The sequence below is a fragment of the Babylonia areolata genome, chromosome 6 (assembly GCF_041734735.1).
Source record: "Babylonia areolata isolate BAREFJ2019XMU chromosome 6, ASM4173473v1, whole genome shotgun sequence".
NCBI lineage: Eukaryota > Metazoa > Mollusca > Gastropoda > Neogastropoda > Buccinidae > Babylonia > Babylonia areolata.
Window position 1 is genome coordinate 50,125,456 of NC_134881.1, and position 13,884 is coordinate 50,139,339.

At 50.7% G+C, this 13,884-nt stretch overlaps 1 protein-coding gene across 3 annotated transcripts in view; it reads right to left on the reverse strand.

The window, feature by feature from the left end:
• The window catches only part of LOC143283118 (cullin-5-like), a 174,095-nt gene that overhangs the window by 37,372 nt on the left and 122,839 nt on the right, over positions 1-13,884 (reverse strand). The window lies entirely within an intron of this gene.

The window sequence follows — 13,884 nt, forward strand, 5'->3', positions numbered from 1 at the left end:
AACTTTATACATACATAAGCCTGCACCGGTTTATAAGCCGCACTTATTTCCGGTACCGGAACACATACTGATACTACAGAAAAGCTGTCGATACTGTAGGTTATGAAATAAACACAAGCGGGAACAACACAAAGAAATGCAAGTGAAAATACTGCTAGTGCCACAAAAAAATAATAAACACAACGAAAATAAGATCCATAATTTAGGGATAGTCACATTTATTCAACGTCATCCTGCTCACTGAATCCACTAAAATCTTCGTCTTCAGTGTCCGAGTTGAAGAGAACCAGCACAGCTTCCTCCACCATCTTGTCACTGACTTCAGCCTTGCTTTCACTTGAACATGAAGGTGGAGGTCGCTGCTGGTTCGTCACTTGCACTGTCGTCTGCTAGGTTGATCGCCTTCAATTTGAAGGCTGCATCATAGGCATAACGTCGCGTTTTCAGCATGATGAGGGTGTACGCTTGCAGAGTAAAACTGAATGCTGATCTGAAGGCTTTAATGTGTGCAGATTTAATTTATAAAACGTGAACAGTTAGCACACTATCCTGAAGCTTATCCAAAAATTCATGGACAGAAATCATTGAAGGGCAGCTAAGAATAGACGAGAACGTGACACTCCCGGGATCATTAAAATCCACAAATAAGCCGCATCATTGTATAAGCCGCAGAGGTTGAAGCTGGGGTAAAAAGTCACAGCTTATAGACCGAACTTTACAGTAATTTCTTCTTTTCTTTTTCTTCTTTTTCTTTTCTTTACTGCAGGATCAATAATTTTCTGTTTTCCCCTAAAATGAATGATGACCATCTTATTGTTATACATGTATCATGGTGCTTATATTCTGTATAACCCCATTTAAAGATCAGCATTAAATTAAATTACCCGTGCAAGAGACTATGATCACCTAAATGCCTTTTTCTTAGAACATTGCCTCAAAGTCCTGGTGATATAACTGTGGCTTTTTCATCCTTATATATGGTTGTGAAGAAATAAATAAATTGGGTAGTGTAAGTTTTTGTTATCAACAAGTCCAACATGCAATCTTCCAAAATCTCATTCCTACAAAGTGCTGGAAGACAACAATTAAAAGCTTTAAATTTCACACATTCTTGAATAGAAACAACAAGAAAAATATACATATATATACATACATGGGTGCAAATGCCAGAAAACAAAAAAACTTAAAGGCAGGGGTCCAGAAGCAGAAAAAAAAAGATTTAAAAGGCATTTGGAAGGCTCCTGTGCGATCAAAAACAAAAATTTTCATTAAAAAATCACTGATTTGGTTATATGTTGTGTCAAGACAGACAGACATACATAAAGTCATAAAACCATGAACACACATTATTCAAAGACCTTAAATGGTGGAAAATAACTTAACCATGAATGAAGATCAATATAAATGGTGGAAAATATCTCACCTTCACAATGAATGAAAATCAAATAGCTGCTTGTGAGGAACTGTTTCATGTAAAATGAAAATGGGTCAGGTCCAAAGTCCTTTCCCAAGTTTCAAGTTCGCCCTGACAACACTCATCCACATTTCCAGGCCTATTTACCTTATATTTGTATTTGGTGTATTCTTGTAAAAAATTGGTGCACTCTTCCTCAAAATGGTGTACCAAGCAATCAAGTCCTAGGCTGTGATTCAACATCCTCAAATATGCCGGTATCATTTATCTATTGCAGATTTCACATTAATATTATCACTATTAGTACTCCTGATTTCAGTTTAGCCCATCTGACCATTGAGGGCCAACTCAAGAGTATGGTCTTTTTTAACCTCCACTGTAAACAGCAACATGCTGAGTTGAAAAGAAAAGCCCAAATCTGCACTGTGAAACACTCAAACAGTGTCAGGAATTGACTGATCCAAGTAACATTCTACTAGCTGGGATCAACATTTACTGTTTTTCACTTGCCCAGTTTGGCAACTCAGTGGAAAATTTGCTTACCAGGATGGGTTTTGTACCAACATGGCTTCCAGAAACATTAATGCACCAAACCTGAACACACACACACACACACACACACAATAACAATGATTCACACTGATCTAAAATCTGAGAGTTGTTATGGCCTTCTGTCTAGAAGTCGAGGTGGGAAGAGGCGGGGAGGGGGGCAAATTTCAAAGGATTTCTTGAAGAAAAAGGAGAAAAAAAAGAACAAGCTATCTGAAAGTATCTAGATCATTTGTCTTCATAAACTGTGTTACACATACACACAACACACACAGAAAGTGAGAGACAGACACAGAGAGTGTGTGTGTATGTATGTGTGTGCATGCTGTGTGTATGTGTGAATGTGTTTAAAGCGTTCACATTGTATGTAGAAATGAAATGAAATTATGGTGCTTAGAGCCTGAAATGAAATGAAATCAAATGAAATTATGGTGCTTAGAGCCTCGCCGACCACTAAGGCCATCTCAAGGCTATCGCCGCGTCAATTACTACTACAAGACTAAAAAAAAACCCACCCAATTAAAACGAGTCACCACTTCAAACTTTCCACTCCAAAGTTAAAAAAAAACTTCCATAGTTTAAAACCTTCAAATCTGGTTAAAAAGGTTCACTTCTTTTAAGAAGTCCATCAGCGCCCACGGAGGGACATCACGAAACAAAGTCTTCAAAGAAACCGCCGTGTAATGTCTGCGTCTAACGTCATGCAGATCCCAACAGTCAAGGAGCACGTGTTTCACGGTGAGAGGCTCGTCACAGGGAACGCATCGAGGGGCCTCCTCCCCCTTCAACAAGTAAGAATGAGTAAAAAAAGTGTGCCCCGTACGCAGTCTGCACAGCACAGATTCCTCCTTTCTGTTCTTCACCCCCGAAGGGAGGGTCTCTTTTAGGTCCGGACGGATCTGGAAGAGCTTGTTGTCCGTCTGGGTGTTCCACTTCTCTTGCCAAAGATCCTTAACGTAAGTATTGACCTTCCGCTTCATGTCTGTATAGGGTACCAAGGATCTGGACAATTCTTTCTTTACAGCATTCCTGGCCAGCAGGTCCGCCCTTTCGTTACCACGAATGCCAACATGTCCGGGAACCCAGGCCAACACAACCTCGTATCCTTTCTTCGTTGCGAGAGTAAAAGTTTCATAAAATTCAGCAGTTGGGATGAGTGATATTCCTGCAGGCAATCGCCTCCAGGGCTGATAAGGAGTCGGAAAAGATCATGAATCTCTTCTGTTTGGAAGAGAGAACCATTTTTAACCCCAGGACCAGTGCGGTCAGTTCCGCGGGTGTATACCGAGCTGTCAGACAGGATGTGTTCCGTTGAGGGCCGGTCAGGAAAGGCGGGACAGAACGCAGATGCGGCGACTCCGTCCTCTGACTTGGAACCGTCATGAAGATGCCTTGAAAAGTGGGGGAATTTGTGGCACAGTTCCGAAAAGTAGGTTCTTGTAGGCCAGAGAACTGTGGTGTCCTTACGGTACGAGGCCAGATCGAATCGGACCTCAGGTGTTGTAAAGGTCCACGGGGGGCTGTCAGGGAACTTAGAGAAATCTGAGATGCCACCGACATCAGATCGGCATTTTCCAAGTGCGGCTGAATGCGGAGTCCGAGAGGAGGTATGCAGTTTGGGTTGTCTGTAAATTTCTTATCGAAAGGGTTGTTGAATACAGCGTCGTAAGCAGGGGGTTTTTAAAAGGTTTTTCCGGAAAAAAAATTTTAAAAAATAGTTTTAGGGGGCAGCTTCAAGTCGCGGTTTTAAAAAAGGGGGGTTTTCCCCCCCCCTCTGCGTAAAAGGCTGTGCACGGGGTGGTGCGGAAAGCCCCCAAAACTGAGACGGACCCTTTGTTGGGGACAGGGTCCAACGTTTCAGGGAGGGGCGGTCTGGCCCGAAACCGAAAACCAAAACTTCCATAATCCAGTTTGGGACCGGACCAGGGCTCTGGGGAGGTTTTCAAGGGTTTTCCCCTTACAGCACCCCGTTTTGTTGGTGCCACAACCCCGGGTGTTTTCAGGGCCATTTAAAATTTCAAAAACCTTTTTAATTCGGGAAAAAAAGTTTTGATCTCGACCCCTGAAAATCTGGCTTCCCTTGGACCCCCCGGGATTGGTTTGGGTGTTTCCCCGACGGGTTCAGGGGCCCGAAAGAATTTGGGGGGGAAAAAAAATTTAAAGTTTATGCATTCATTTTGGAGGCCCAAAAGTTAAGCCAATCCCTCGCCCCAACACTGGTTTTTTTTGGCCAGGGCTGGGAAGGCCCCTCGCTGGGGGTGCTGGGTACGTTTCTGGGCCGGGGTTTCATATAAAGCAAAAATTTATTCCCCGAAAAAAGCGAAACTGTCCCATCCTTTCTGCGGGGTTGGGAACCCAGTCATTAATTTTGATGGGTGAACAGACCGGCGAAGGATGGGTCCCCCCCGCGGGAAAAACCCCGCTTCCTTTCTCGTGAAAAAGTCGGGCGGGTGGTGCCGACTCTCACCTGGAATTGTCTGTCCTTTTTTAAAAAAAAGTGGATAAACTGAGGCCCGGTGTCCCCGGGGAAACCGAGCTTGTGCAAGGGGCCGGAAAAAAAACCCCAAAAATTTCCAAAGTGGTAAACGTAAGCTTTTCCCCGGTCAAAAAATAAGGGGCCCCCACATGTTTTTTTGTTGACGAAAGCATTTCCCTTTTCGTGGTTTTTTCCCGGCGAACCAGATGGTCAACGGTAGAGCGATGCTTTCGGGGAAAACCCCACTGTTCCCTTCCCAGAAGGCCGGGCGGTCTCATTTTCCCCCCATCAGGGGCTACCGTTGACCCTCTTCTTCCCCTCAGTTTTTCAGAGGCACTGGTCAGTGCCCAAATTGGGGGGGTAAATTGGAGGGGTTCGAGGGGCTTTTCCCGGTTTCGGGAGGGGGGGATTTGAGGGGGGTTTCCCCCAGGAGGGTGGAAAGAAGCCTTTACCCCGATGTGGTTAAAACTTTAAGCAAAGGGGGTCCAGACGGTTTGGGAAGGGGGTTTTGGAGTTTAAAAAGGACTTCGTCCATTCCTGGACAGGAAACCGTACCGGGGCTGGGGGAGATTTAAATTCTTCATTGGGGAAAGGAAAAAGGTTTTTAAATTTTTCTGTTTTGTCCCAAAAGAAGTTTCTGGTTTTTTTTCTGGCAGGTTTTTTGGAAAAGAAAACCCCAGAGATTTGTTTGCCAAAACTTTGAGTTCCCGTTCTTTTGTGGGGGGCCAAAGGGAAATTTGGGGAAAACTTCCTTCCCTCTTTGACCAGAGCGCTGAAAGTTTTTTAAAATGGTTTTTAAAAGGGGCCGGGCCCGCGTTTTTTCCCCCAAATTTTTTTTAAAAAACCCCCACACCTTTCTTCCCTTTTTTTGGTTTTTTAGGTTAAGGGAAAAGCAAAAACATCTCTCCATTCCCTTTCCCCTTTTTTCTTTTTTAAAAAAATACCCGGCTTTTGCCCTCAATGTTTTGGGGGTTTTGCGCTTTTCGGTTTTTCGGGTCTCCAAAGACCGCCGCTCCCTCCCCAACCTTTGGGCCTCCCCACATTCGCGTTTACCGGGCGTTCAAAGGGACCTGGGCTTTAAGGTTCCCAAAGGGACTGCTCTTGGCGCAATCAAAACCATTTCCAGTCCCGGCGTCGAGGGTTTCCTTCTTTTCAAAAAATTTTCCCTTTTTCCGCACCCCGCTCTTTAAACTTGGGGGGGTAAAAAAAAAAATCCAGTCTGCTTTGTTGGTTCAGGGGTGGAGAAGAGTCAACCTTTCCATTGGGGGTTTGGGGGACGACAGGAAATTTTTTCCTCCCTGCAAAAACTCCGTCCAAAAAATTTTCCCCTCGGGAGTCCAGAAACCCAAAATGGAAACCCGACCCCACCAAAAAAACACGGGTGTTTTTCCCCCAAAAAGATGCCCGGTAAGTGGGGACTTGGTTTTTTGGTTTAAAACAGCACAAGTCCATGTCAAAAGAGAAGGTTTTCTAAAAGAAAGGGCCTCCGGGGTGATGTCATCCCCCATTTTTCCCAGAGCGGGGAGTTTTCCGTTTTTAAGTCGAAAAAAGGGAAAAAAAGGGCGTGGGGCTGGTCGCCAGGGCATGAGGTCCTGCCTCAGAACAAAGGACGGAAGGGGGGGGAAAGGTTTGAGAGGAAACAGACAGGATGGGTTTTTTCGAAACCGGGGACCTGACTGCCAAACCCCCTTAAAGGGGGGGCTTTTTAAAAAAACTGTACTGTATAAAAGGGACTTTCGAAATTTAAAAAAAGCGAAACCCCCCGTCAACCCTCTTTTTCTTCGGGTTTAGCGGGTTTAAAAAAAAAAAGGGGTTTAAAAAACCCGAGGGGGAGATAAAAACCTTTCCATCTCTTTGCAGGTCTCCGCAGTGCCACATGAAGGGGTTTTAAAGCCGACAAAAGGGACTGGGGTTCCGGAAGTTGGCATGAATCCCCCCATAAAACCAGTGGAAACACTGCCATTTTAAAAAAGGGTTTTTTAAAAAAAAAAAAAAGCCAGCCTATTTCCCTCGGGTTCCCCCCCCCCCTCCACTTGCGGTTTGGGTCAAGGTCCGCCCGGATGGAGAAATTTTTTTTTTTGCCCTAAAAATTTTTTTTGATTTTCCACCGGGGGCGGAAATCCCACCACCTCGGCCCCTCCCGTCCGCCGTGGGGCCCCAAACCCTCCCCTCCTTTTAATTTTTTTGGGGGTAAGGGGGGGGCTTCCCGGGGGAATTTTTCCCCCAGCCCGAGGGGGCCCGGGCAGACGAGAGGCTGGGGCAGGGGGGGCCGGGGGGGGGGGGGTGGGGGGGGGGGGGGGCGGGGGGGCAACGGCCTCCCCCCGAGGGCCCTTTTTTCTCCCGCCCCCGCAGCCCCGGGACCCGGCCCCGCAGGAAGGGAAGGGGGGGGGCACAAACGCCTCCCCCCAAGGCCAACGGGTTTTCCCCGAAGGGGGGTTTAAGGGGTCCGTTTCGTTTCCTGTGGAAAGCGTCTGGGCCGCGAAAGGGCCAAGGTCCTGGATCTTTACGGGGAAAAAGGCATACGACGCCTTAAAGGGGACGCCCCGGTTTTTCCCGTTCCTTGGGTCAAAGAAGGAAATTTTTTTTGGGGTTTTGTCTTGACTTTTCTGGTTTTGTTTTTCTTTCTCCCCGGCCCGGGGGAGGGGCCTCGAAGAGGGGAATGGGGGGCCCCCTCCCAGTTCGCCCACAGGGCTGCACTGACGCAAAGCCCCGGTGCGCCCCCCTTCGAAAAAGGTCCCACCGCCCTTCCCCCCCTTACCCCTTTTGTCTCTTTAAGTTTTCCAATTCTGACCTTAAAGCAAATTTAGAGGGGACGGGTATACAGGCTGACATTAAAACAGGGAATCCCCCCCCGAATTGGGCCTTGGGGGGGCCCCCTTTCCGGGCCCGCAGAAGGGGAGGAAGAAAAAAGTTTGGTTTGGGAAATCCGCCGACCCCCCTTTCCCCACCGTCACCCGTACACATCGGTCCACCCCTGAGAGGACGTTCGCTCTTTATCCGGGGGGCCTTTAGACAACCCCCTTTCAATCCCGGGCAATTTTGAAAGACTCCCTTTGGAAACCAGTTGAGGACCGTTTGTGGGGAAATTTTTCCTGCCCTATCCCCAAAGAAAAGTGGTTCCCCCCTTGAGAAGGAGCTGTGGCTGTCTTTTTGGGTTCTGCTGGACTAAAAAACGCCCCTTTCACCTCCTTTAAAGGGTCTGAAACGATCCTGCCCGACACGAAAGCCCTTCCCGGACAGCGAAGGGGCCCGAGGGGCCGCAAAGGGCCTTTTTCGTCATCACGCCCCCCCATCCCCTAGCCACCATGGGGAAAAAACCCCAAGGGCCCCCAAAACCTCCGACCAGAGTCTGAAAATCGCCCCTTTTCCTGTTTGTCGGGCTTTTTTTCCCAGTTTGGGGGGGTGTATTTGTTTTGGATTTTATGTTGAAAGAAAAATGTGGAATTAACCCTCCCTTACCCACCCACCATGGGGGGCCCAAAAATTTGGGGCCCCGGGTCAAAGGGGGCCCCAGCTTGACCCCCTTTCCCGGTTTTCGGGAGGGGGTTTTACAAACCCGCAACCCCAGCTCCAACGCTCCCCCCCGGTCATGGGGCCCCGTCCCCCGGGGGCCCGAGAGCCCAGCACTACGGGGGTTTCCTTTCGCAGCCCCTAAACTGCCAAACTTTACCCAGCCACCCAAGGGGGACCCATTGAAAACACCGGCCAATGTGTGCCGCCTGTCCCTTTGGAGGGGGGTCCCAGCCCAAAAGGGGTGGTTGAGAGCAGGGGGTTTCCCTCTCTCCAAAACCCCAGGATCTCATTTTTCCCCCCATCACGGGGCCGGGGCCGCAACCCCAAAAACGGCCCGGGCCTAAAGAAAGGGCCCCTTTAATTTTTTTTTAAAACCCTCCCCACTTTCTTTTTGGGTTTTTTGTTGGAGGGGTTAAAGGAAAAAGCAAAATCCCCTCCATGACTTTCCTTTTGGGTCTTTTTAAAAAACAAACCCGGCTTTCGCCCTAGCCCTTTTATGGGGGTTGAACGCCAAAGGTTTTTTCCCGGTCCTCCGAAAACTCGTTTGCTGCGCTCCTTTCCCGGGGACTTGCGGGCCTCCCGAAAATTCCGGGATTGAACCAGGGGCGTTTTAAAGGGGGCCGAGGCTTTGGGGTAGACGATTGGGGCGCTGCTTTGGCGCAATCCCCAAAAAGATCCGAGTCAGACCCTCAACAGGGTCCTTGCTTTTCAATACTGTTTCTTCCTGCAGCTCCGCTCTTATCTTGGTGAGTAAAAAAACTCCCAGTCTGCTTTGTCGTAGTACAGGCGGTCAGGCAGAGAGTCACCTTCTCCATCTGTGGGGCGGAGGACGACAGGAAAGTGGTCACTCCGTGCAGATCGTCGTGCACTTTCACTCGTAGTCCAGGACCAACGATGGATCGCAGACGACAGATCTAAACACGAGAGCTTTCCAGAGGACAGATGCAGGTAAGTGGAGACTTGTCGATTAAGACCGCACCAAGTCCATGTCAGAAAGGTTTTATAAGAGAAGACCCTCGGGCTGATGTACATCTCACTTCCCCAGAGAGGGGAGTGTACATTGAAGTCGCCCAACAGTAAAAACGGACGTGGGAGCTGGTCGACCAGGTTCATGGAGGTCCTGCCTCAGAACCGGACGAAGGAGGAAGGTAGAGAGAGCTGTCAGTGATGGTTTTCTCAAGCGTGACTCTCACTGCCACCGCCTGTAAAGGGGTGCTTAAAAGGAGGAGTTTGTATTATACTCCATGTTTGGTGTTACATATACTTACCATGTCAAACTGATGCAAACTAGGCCTATTGGTTTGCTCTGCTTGGCCAAATTTCGCGCGGCTAACAGTGAAAAGACGGGCCCCGCCCGCTCTCAGCCAATCAAACGCCTCTAAAAGCTATAAGTGCTGAATCATTCCGTGGCCATGAACAAAAATGCCCCATGAGAACCACGGCGGAGACGCGGGGGACGGACGGGCGGGCACTCGAGTTTGACATGGTAAGTATATGTAACACCAAACATGGAGTATAATACAAACTCCTCCTTTTGGTGTCATATACTGTACCATGTCAAACTGATGCAGAATTTAAAGCAAATGGAGGAGGGCAACGCCTACTGGTTCGTATGGGGAGCCCTTGTAACTGAGACGGCAGTGTTAGCCGCGACAAAGGAAATCCCCTTGGAACCATCAGCCCTGGTCATACGGAAATTCCTGAGGTAGAAGTTGATGAAGGGATTCTCAGACCGCCAGAAGGCTGCCTCCAAGACATGCTGCGTTGGCAATGAGTGCTGGGAAAACAGCCGAAGTAGCTATGGTCCGCACTTCGTATGCTCTGGGATGAAGACAGCTGATATCCCTGTGTGCATGAGAGTAGGCTCTACGAATGACTTGGGGAACCCAGCGGGAAATGGTGCCTGCAGCGATGTTCTTTCTTGTAATTCTCATTGAGGAGATGAGGAGACGCCTCTGAGAAGAACGCCTATGGCGAGACCTATCCCAATAATATTTGAGACACCGAACAGGGCAGAGGTGCCTATCCGCATCATCTTGGGCAAGAATATCAGACAAAGGTCTGACCCTCAAGAGAGGGGGAAGGAACCTCAGGGTCTTGGTTCTTAGCCAGAAACTCTGGAAGGAAACAAATAGTGATGGAACCATCTCTGTGGAAGGCCAGATCTTGTGGCATTCCACTAAGACCATGCAGCTCACCTCTACGACTGCCTGTGGCCAGCCACAGAAGGAAAGTGGTCTTGAGGGTGAGGATGTCAAAAGGAATAGTCCCCAATGGTTGGAAGGGCTGTTTTCGAATGAAATCCAGCACCAGGAACAAGTCCCAGAGGGGCACTCTTCTGGGGTCTCTAGCTTCCTTCAGAGGGGCACCCCTAGCCACCTCTCTCAGCAGGAAATCGCTTCAAAGGCGGGACCACCTAGCTGATTGCATTGTGGTACAGATGGCAGACCTGTACCCTCGCACAGAACTAGCAGACAGGATGAGAACCGAGGAGCAGAGAGCCAGAAAGTTGGCCAGCTGCATGCTCGTAGGGTTCGTAGGGGGAATGCCCTGAGCTGTACACCACCGCAACCATTTCTTCCAGCGAAAGTCATACAAGGTCTCCGTTCTAGTCATACAAGGTCTCCGTTCTCTGTCTCCTTGCTCTGGTGACTATGGAGAGGAGGTGAGAGGAGGCACACTCCAGGGTCAGCGCAGCCGACACAGAGGCCGACCGAGGGGTCGAGGACTTCAATGGTGATGCTGACAGTTCCGCCCGCACAGCAGCCATGCATGCTGGTGAAGCAGTTGAGGATTGGAATGAGGAGTGCCCGAGCAAGGCTGCCTCAGCAGATGAGATTTGGTTTCAAGATCCAGGGGTGGAAACATGTGTCAGGGACTGAAGGTCCGGAAACCAGGTCTGGGCTGGCCATTTTGGCGCAATGAGGATCAGCTGCGGGTGTTCCAATCTGTCTTTCCGTATCACCTTTGACAGAATTGGAAAGGGAGGAAATGCGGAGGCAATCAGACTGCTCCAGTCTAGAGAGAGAGCGTCCACTGCCACGCTTCTGGGTCGGCAACCAAAGAGACGCAAGTGGAAGTCTCTTGTTGAACAAGGTCCACCATCGGCCGAAACCACTGTTCCCACACCCACTGAAGGCTGTCCTTGTCCAGGGTGCACTCTGTGCGAATGACACTCTTGGACCTGCTGAGAGCATCTGCCAAGATGTTGGTTTTTCCTGCCAAGTGTTCTCGCTGAAAGTGGAATGCCCTTGCTGTGGCACCAACGGAGGAGAGCCTCGGTCCGCATGGAGAAGTCTGCCGAGTGCGCTCCCCCCCATTTGTTCACATAACATGCGACCGTCGTCTTGTCCCGTGAACAAGCGGATGGTCCTTGCCAGTGGCCTCCCCATGAAGTGCAGGAGAGCCCTGCGAACTGCCTCCAGTTCCAGAACATTGATGTGGCATAGGCGCTCCTCCGGGGACCAAGTCCCTGCTGCATGGAGTGAGTCCATGTGGGCTCCCCAGCCCAGGGAGGAGGCGTCTGTGAAGAGTGCCACCTGAAGAGTAGGTGGGGCTATGGGCACCCCCTGTGTCCGAAGGGGGTGATTAACCACTCTGATGTCACCTCGAGGAACCACTCGCCCAGACATATCTGGGTATCCCATGGCTGAGTGCTCTGGGACCGGCGTAACCTCAGTGCCCTCTGGAGAGGGCGCTTGAGAACCCTGTCCAGGGGAATGAGAGGTGCCGTGGACTCCATCATGCCCAAGAGGGAAGAAAGTGTCCGCGCTGTATCTTGGGAGGAGTGGCGCCAGTGGCTGAGGAAACCTGCCAGATGGTCCCAGTGATCTGGCGCCAGAGAGACTATCATGGACCGCGTGTCGAATCTCATCCCTAAGAAGTCGAAGGACTGACGTGGGGACAGATCGCATATCTGCTGGTCCCTGAGGAAGCCCAGTTGGGAGCAAAGGTCTAGAAGTCTGGCCGTATGACTCAGGCACAGGGCCTGCGACTGGGCCAGGATAAGCCAGTCGTCCAGGTACACACAGAGACAAAAGGATTCCGAGCGGACGATGGACACCAATTCCCGCACCACCTTGGTAAACAGGAAAGGGGCAAGGGACAGACCAAATGGGAGGGCCGAGAACTGGAACCCCTTGTCCCTCCACACGAACCTCAGGTACCGATGGGAAGCCGAATGGATGAGTATATGAAAATAAGCATCTTCCAGATCGATAGAGGTAGGCCAATCACCTTGTTGGATGGTCTCCCGAATCTGTGCCTGTGTGTCCATCTTGAATTTGATTTTGGGGAGGAATTTGTTGAGGGGGGACAAGTCCAAAACTGGTCTCCACCCTCCGGAGACCTTTGGAATCACCAACAACCAGCCGTAAAAACCGGGGCCCGGGTCCGAGAGTTGAGATATAGCCCCATGAGGAGTGGGTGCGATATCTCTTTTTCTAGGACGCTCTCCTGCTCCGTCGAGCTGGGCACCTAAGGAGGAGGAGTGGATTTTAGAGGGGGGCGGTCCTCCACCCAAGACAGCATGTACCCCGACTCTAGCACCGACATAATCCCGTCGTTGAGTCCCAGAGCACGCCCCTGATGTGCATGCCGGGACAAGTTTCCTACTTGGAGGGGCTGAACGACTGGCGGTGCTGAATCGGGGCCCAGTCATTGGGGGTGCTGCCTTCTGGCCTTGGCCATGGCCGGTCGGCTTGGACGGACATAAGGTGGTCTATTCCTCTGCCACTGATTCTGCACACGCTGCTTTGACTTAGGCGGCGTGGTATATGGAGGGGCCCTGGTGGCCGGTCTCTTCAATGGCACAGAACCTTGGAGCCCATGAGAGGTGTGCGCCCGGGGCAGAGAGGGACTCCCTGCCTGGAGAGGGATGGAAGCAGCACCCCTGACAGTGCGGGTTGGCTTATTAAGCCATTCCTGCACCATTTCTGGCACTCTGAGTCGCCTTGTGGTTCTGGAGTTAGAGTCACATGGCGTAAGGAGGGTCAAGGGTGACGAAGTAGCCTGAGGGACTGATTCGGCATACGTGACCCTATTGGGGAGGGTCAGTTCGAGCTCGGCAAAGTCCGAGTTTGGTTCAGGCTGGTCCCTAGGGAGGTGCGGGCTCAATCTGTCCCCCCCTGGGATGTGGGCGAAGAGTGCTCATCTGCTTGTTCGTCCTCATCCGAAGACAGGGGCTCCCACTCTTGTTCGCAGTCCATCCCCTGCTGGGTGCCATCCCAAGTGGATGTACCCACTGGGGCGTCCTGTGAGCTGTGGTCAGCCCAGCGGGATGAGCTGGGACGATCCCGAGCCGGGACCATGGCCACCGCTGTTATGTTCTTGACACCTGAAGCGGGTGGGGAGCGTGTGGACCGTAGGTCCAACCATGTCTGGGATGGTGGGTGCCACCTCTTGAGAGGGCGTCCCTGGATGCAAGAGGGTACCTCCCGTCAATCCCTCTTGCTTCGGTTGAGCGGGTTTAAAAACGGAGTTAAAACCAGAGAGAGATAAAACCTTGCCATCTCTTTGCAGAGTCTCCTGCAGCGCCAGCACTGAAGGTTTCAAAGCACGACAAAGCAGCTGGCGTTCCTGAAAATTGGCGTGGAACCCCCGGATGTTCCAGTGGATCACTGCCATTAAAAAAGGTTAAAAAAAATAAAGCAGCAGCCTATTCCATCGCTACCCCCTGCTCCTCTGCTTGCGTGGCTCAAGGTCCGCCAGGATGGAGTATTTATTTTTCGAAATAAATTTTTCGGATTCCGACCGAGTCGGAATATCCACCACCGAGGCCCCTCCCGATCCCGCAACCCTCCCCTCCTTGAGTTTTGGAGGTACAGGGGGTTTCCGGCCACTTCCGCCAGCCCGAGGGCCAGGCAGACGAGAGGCGGGGCGAGGGGGGCCGGGGGGTGGGGTGGGGCGGGAGGAGGACAACGTGCCTCCGCCC